The 7,184-nt window shown below is 39.4% G+C and overlaps 1 pseudogene; it reads right to left on the bottom strand.

Annotated features, from left to right (window-relative positions):
* Positions 1–1,048: 1,048 nt before the first annotated feature.
* LOC102017245 lies at positions 1,049–6,069 on the bottom strand (annotated as a pseudogene).
* Positions 6,070–7,184: the final 1,115 nt, after the last annotated feature.

A 7,184-nucleotide genomic window follows, 5' to 3' on the forward strand; every position in this document is an offset into this window, starting at 1 on the left:
TATAAAACCTTTGTTTCCATTTTTTCTTCTTTTCTAATTTTTTTCTTTTTCTTTTCCTTTCCTTCAGTCCTTGCACCGTCCCTGCTCCCTGATTCCCCTTCCAGTCTGAATATTTTTTTTCCTGTTTCAAAATATCTATTATACACTGGTCATGGTGGCACACACCTGTAGTCCCAGAACTTGGGAGGCTGAGGCAGGAGGATTGCTATGAGTTTGAGGCCAGCCTGGGCTACATAAGTGAGTTCAAGACCAGCCTGTACTACAGAGAGACCCTGCCTAAAAAAGCCAAAACCTGAAATAAAAACATTTTGGTCCTTATTTACACTTTGAGTTTCTCACACCAGAGAAACAATGCAGTATTTACACGTGTGTCTGTTATTTCACTTAAAGAGTATGGTCTTAAGGTGTATCCATTTAGCTAGAAATGTCTCAAACTTATCTTTTGTGGCTGAGTAGTACTCCACTGAATAAAAAAAACCCACATCTTCTTTATCCAATCATTGGTTGATGGGCAATTGAGGTGTTTCCAAGATTTAGCTACTGTAAACTGTGCCACTACAAATGTGGGTGTGCTTATGTCACTGCTATGGTGCTTACCCTTGGGGCATGAGACTGGGTCCAGTGGACCCATCCTTTACTTTTCTACTGTAAACTTGTATGTTAGTGTTATAGTCACTGGCTGTGTGTCTCTGTACACATTTCCCTGAGGGATACAGGAAGCAAGCTATGTGTTTTCCCACTTGGTGTGATAAATGGCAAGGAGTGTGCATGCATGCAAAAGTGGCAAAATGGGATTTGAAACCACCCTTATGCAGTTTCTGTGCATGTTTAAGCATCACAGAGGGTCCAGTAGACCCACACCACCCCAGGATTTGTTTTTTAAAAAGTTTTCTTTTGATTTTTCTGGTAGAAGTAGCCCAGTTCGGTACAATGGCACATGCAAAACCAGATTTGCAGGTTTTGGAGGAGGTCAAAAGTGAATCATCAGATTACTCATGCATGGATGGTGAAGATGATCCATTATGGTAAAACACATGCTTTCATAACAGAAGAGTGGTGTCATGGTGGATGATGATGATGATGATGATGATGATGATGATGATGACTTTGACATGAGCCAAAGTTCTTGTGACAGTGAAGTGGATACAGATATAGATGCAGAGAATACAGACCTCCTTGATTCAGATGACAAAGAAAACAGCAATGTGAGTACATATTTGACTAGTTGAAATGTTGCAAAGTGGCCGCACAACCAAATGGAATCATCCAATGTTAGAACTAGGTCTGAAAATATAGTGAAGGTCTTGGCAGGGGTAAAATGTATTGGATAGAATGACAGCACTGCCATTCAAGATTAGAAATTGTAACAGACAAAATGTTACAAGATGCAACGAAATACACAAAGGCTGAAGTGCAAGTAAAATGTTCTGTATGCACAAATAGCCATATTTAAAAATGTATTTATTATGACACCTTACTAGCTGAACTGAGAGCATTTATAGGTCTGCTGTACTTAGCACAGATTTCTTTTTTTTAAACATCATTTACAGACTTTTACTTAATACGTATTCCTTTGGAAATTTATATAACATTTTTACAAGCATTAACATTTCCCAACCACTGAGCAGGGAACACTCCAGTTCCTTACAGGCTATATAGTAAAGTGATGTGTGGTGTCATTTAGTCCCTAAAAGTAGAACTGACATGCCACAGTCTTTTGGTCAAGCTAAGACACTGCTGACATACTGTTGTTCCGTCCCTTCATCTAAAAATGCTTCTGTGGAGGATATGTCTTTATGCTGCTTCCTCTCTTTGCTCTGATCTTCTTACAGCTTCAGAATTATGTTTTGGATTTCTTTTTTCGTTCTCATTCATGGCAGTGGAAACCAGTTCATCAAATTCACAGGTAATTCAAAATTTAGTATTGGATTCTCAAAAAGCTCTCTATGTACTGCAATACCTATACACCACAATCACTGAAGCTGTTTTGCTGTGGTGCTTTTGGATTAGAGCCTTTCATAACATCTTTGGGAAAACTTCTTTTGCTTCCTGTTTTAATTTCCCATTCCACTTCTAAATACTCTCTTAGAATTTTTACATTTGACCAAGAGGGGCCTCTGAGTGAGTCCATAGATAGAATACAAGGTTGTTTACAGATAGTAGGCTTTAAATGCCACTGTCCTATTTCTGAATTGCAGTTGTCATCAGCAAGGAGCCATAATCACTGCTATCAGCCTGGTTATCTTAATCTTCTGAGAAGCTGATGAGTTCGTCTTCAAGCATTTTACTACCTTCAGCTGACTCATCACTATAGTTCATTCTGCTATTGCTTAAGCCATCTGGATAATGTACAGAATTGGAACATTCATCCTGTAGGCCATTCTCACTTTTAGTGCTATCTACAACTTTCTGGCATGAAGATTCTCCTTTATTGGACTCTTCATTGTCACTTGCAGTATCATTTAGTTTCTTCACAGTGCATACGTTTCTCAGACCACAAGGGTTGTTTTCTTCCTGTCCACTGCTTGAATCAGTTACAACTAAGCAATGGTCTTTAGCTAGCGTCTTCTTAATGATGGGGTTGGCAGAAGAACTCTGTGAACAACTGTCCATTTGATCGGCAGAAGAAGAACTATAACTGTCTTCTACAGTTGAATTTTTTTGTATGATGGCATTTTCATGGTAATGAAGGTTAGGTTCTTACTTTGGTTTTCCTAAACCAGGGAAACAAACAGCAGCCAAAAACCAGTGTGCAGCTTCATTGAGGGGTACAAAGATAAAATCCTTCTCAAAAATGTCTACATGCTGGGTCCATGTTTTTACTCTCCTGTGTTGTTTTTGTTGTTTTGACAGATTAGTTATTTCATGATTTCGCCTCTCTCTCTGATTGAGGCATTTGTAGAAAAAAAGAACTGAATGTATGAATTCTGTCAGCTTCTTCTTTCTTCAGTTTTTCAAGCCCCAAATATTTAAAAATTCTCCTTCACTTAGACAGTGCAGGTCCTCTTCAGTAACAGAAATGACCCCCCTTAGCAGGAGGTGGTGGACACACTCTCAGTTTTTCTACAGGCCCAGTGAAGATGGTGTGGCTTTCTTCAGATTCTTCCTCCTCTCAAAAAACTGGAATTGCTGTTTGTTTCTAAGTTGTATTTTAGATTCAAAGTACATAGTTTTAACTTTGTCTTCTTTTTGCATACAACTTCTTTTCATGCTCTCTTTGCAGCTTCTTGTACAAGAAACACATCTGCTATTGGCTTCTTCCAAGAGAATTTTCCTAAAAAAACTGGAAACATTATTCTTTTTATCGATGTTATCAGTGATGTTCTCAAATACCACATTTGTCTGTGGATCAAGGCTATTTTGGAAAATTTAAATGATGTATTGTTCTTCCAAATTTGTTGACTTATTTATTTCTTTACAATCATTCCATACTTTATCTTCCTTATTCACTGGCAGCTGCAAGCTCAGCTTTAGACACATTGTTGCTATCATCTGAAGAAACAGCCTGGTAATTTTTGGACATTACACCATTAACATTTCCTTTTTTTTTTTTTTTGGTCTTTTTGAGGCAGGGTCTCACTATGCAGTTCAGGCTGAACTTAAGCTCACTTTGTAGCCCAGGCTGGTCTCGAAGTCTCAATGATCCTCCTGCCTCAGCCTCCTGAGTGCTGGGATTACATGCGTGTGCTACCATGCCCAGCACATTTAGTTAGATCAGAGGTATTTAAAATAATCTCTATAGGATCACTTTCCGGTTCATCCAGATGTATCTTGATAAAATCTACAGAGAAAATTACAGGTACTGTTAATAGTCAAAACAGTGTTCCAACTTGTATACTTTGACAGCTTAAAATGACACTTTCAAAGAGACTTGGGCATCTTAAAGATATAGGGTCAATTAAAGTTTCATGAGAATTAGCTTTACAAGGTGTGGTGATAATAGGACTGCCAAACTGGTCTTTCATTCTTGCTTTCCTTGGCAATGTGACAGTGTTTAGCTCTGATTCTGGTGGAATGCTTTTCGGCTCACGCTCAGCAATGCCGTGATTTTCATTCAGTGCTGCTTCTACTTTTCCAGGGGATGGTGCTGGAGAAGAACATGCTGAGTCAGCAGGCCGAGGAGCTAGGCTGTCTCTTCTGTTACTCTTGTTATTATCATCATCATCACTGGACAAAATGATTGGACCCTTTAGGTCTGACAAGCTTGTTTTTCTTTCTTTCAAGTTTGTGATTTTGGGTATTTTTGCCTCAGGTAAAATGACTTTTCCATTAGTCTATAAGTAATTATGTCTACTGTCATCACGACTGACAGTTATATCAGTTGGAACCTTTTCCACGCTGTTCCCATAAAACTTCTTGGTTGGCAATCCTGTGTTTTGTGACTTTTGTCCTCCAGAATTTTGATGAATTGATGTTCTTAATAATGGTCCAGTAGATGCATTCAGAGTTACAGTTTGTCTGCAATGTCTTTGCAAATCATTATGAAAAATAAGACCACAATGTTGGCATTTGGTCTGATTTTCTTTTTCTTTTCCACATTTTGGGCAACATTCACATTGTCCAGAAACCTCTAAATGAGTTAAAAAATTTTTAAAGCAGGAGATAGAGAAGTAGGTTGGTATGTACTTCAACGCTGTTTTTGTTCTACATTCTTCTTAATTTCAGGCTGTACTTGTGATTCAGACTGTTCTGTTTTCTTCATTATATGTTCAACACTATGGGGCTGACTTAACCTTACAAGATTAATTTCAGCTTTTTGGACATGAGGTGGGTATTCTTTCTTTTTGGTCTGGATTGCTTCAGGCTCCTGTTTTTACTACTGGTATTTGTACATGGGCATGATGAAAACGTTTACCATGAACTGTAGTTCCAGAACATAATGATGCATTTTGTGTATTTTCACTCCATTTCTTATTGTTGCTCGACATGTTAAGTCCAATTGGGTTGCCTTTCAAAGTTTTAAAACTTTCACTCTTGTTTCATCCCACATACGTCTTCAAGATGAAACCACCAGAACTAGTAGCAGCAATTTCAGATGGATGATTTAACGTTTTTCCTTTTGAGGTTTCAGAATCCTCATCATCTTCAACACTGAGTAGATTTGCCCCAATTTTGTAAAAATGTTTGAAAGGGGCACACTTCCTCTTCCGATGAACCTCATATTTAATTCTATTTTTTCACAACTAAAAAATACTAACTGTTCTTTATCTGTATCTCTTTCATTTTCTTCTTCATGATCAAAGCTCCAATTATTTTTAAAACCTCAGTCTCTCTTAGGCTCTGATTTAGTCAAAGCCATGAAATGGCCTCCCGCTTGTGTTAATGGGAAGTAGTTTCAGCTGGGATGAGGACAAACTGGGACTCTTGTGCATTTCTCGTGGGATGTAAAATAATGCAACCACTACGGAAACGTCGCCCAAGACAGGGTCTTACAGCAGTTCAGTCTAGTCTTCAACTCACTATGTAGCACAGGCTGGCTTCAAACTTGAAGTAATCCTCCTGCCTCGCACTCCCGAATATTGGGTTTTACAGATGTGTGTCACCACCTCCCCGCCCCGATCTTCCTCCGCCCACGCTGCTGCTTTCTGCTGGCCTTGCCACCGCCTGCGGGGAACTGGGACTGCCACAGGCTTCCGGTATGGGGCGCAAGCTCCCCACCCGCACAAAGGCACGCGTGCGCGGGTGGGCCCAGCCCGCCTGTCTTCTCCTCAGGCCTCCGCGGCTGGGTTTCAGCAAGTGCAACTGTGCTCCCGATCCGGCTGCTCTGCACGCGGGCCGCTTATGCAAGGCTACCTGGACCAAGGTGAGGCGGAGGGGAAGAGAAGAGGCCATGGGCGCGCATGCCCAGTCTGCAATGTGAGGCAGTCTTCAAGCATGACAACTTCATGTTCTGTGCACATGTTTCACTTACACTGCTAGCACATGTGCTTAGCTTTCCTTTTCTATATGGCAATCTGGTCATCTCTCTTCACTTCCTCTTTTGTCAGGCGCTTCCTACTGTATTGTACAACATGCACCTACCAGGGAAATAAGATGTCAATAATATATCAAATATGTAATGAGTGCTTAGACTAGACATAAGCATTTTCACATCAGCTGTTTACTTGCTTACAAAACTTAAAGATAACATCAAAAATAAAAACTTATGTGAACTACAATGTAAACACAAAAGCCTCCCAAATAAATAAGCTTCACTTCAACTGTCACATCCAAGGCATAACAACTTCACACATAACAACTGCATGTTCCATACACAGATACCATTTACACTGATAGTACATATATTTTGTGTTCCTGTACTTTCTTGTAGGACACAGTTGACATCCTTTTTATTTTCCTGTTGTCATAGTAGGTCTTTGCGATGCTGTACCTGCCTGTTCACCTGTCACCTCATCAATATGCTCCACAATTTTTTTTTTTTTTTTGCATAGTTCTTTGGGCAGAAACATTTTGGTTTTCCTCTGCTATAAATGATCTCTTATGAGCTCCAGTCCCAATCTTCTAAGATATAGGCAGAGAATTGTTGAACAAAAACCAAACGGCACAGGAAATACTTCAAAGAATCAACACCTGGGATCTCATCTTATTGAAAAGGTTTTGCACATCTAAAGAAAGCACCAATCAAGTAAAAAGAAAACCCACAAATTGGGAAAAAATTTTAGCCAACTGCCCCTCAAAGGACTTCTATCTAGGACATATAAAGAGTTAAAAAAAATCAGGCCCCCCAAATTCAAAGACCCAATCCAAAAATGGACATTTGAGATGAATACACACATCTCATTTGAGATGAATACACACAGATGAATACACACATATTTGAGATGAATACACACAGAAGAGATACTAATGGTGAATAAATACATGAAAAAATGTTCAACATCATTAGTCATTTGAGAAATCCAAATTAAAACAACACTGAGATTTCATCTTACCCCAGAAAGAATGGCTACCATCAAGAAATCAACCAATGACAAATCCTGGACAGGCTGTGGGGAGAAAGGAACCCTATGCCACTGTTGGTGGGAGTGTAGCTTGGTGAAACCACTGTAGAAATCAGTTTGGAGATTCCTCACAAAACTAGGATTGGAAGTCCCATTTAACCCAGCTATTCCCCTTCTGGGTATTTTCCCAGAAGAATTAAAGACATCATACCACAGTGATATATGTGCACCCATGTTTATAGC

This window comes from Chinchilla lanigera, unplaced genomic scaffold, assembly GCF_000276665.1.
Source record: "Chinchilla lanigera isolate Chin_1 unplaced genomic scaffold, ChiLan1.0 scaffold00021, whole genome shotgun sequence".
Classification (NCBI taxonomy): domain Eukaryota; kingdom Metazoa; phylum Chordata; class Mammalia; order Rodentia; family Chinchillidae; genus Chinchilla; species Chinchilla lanigera.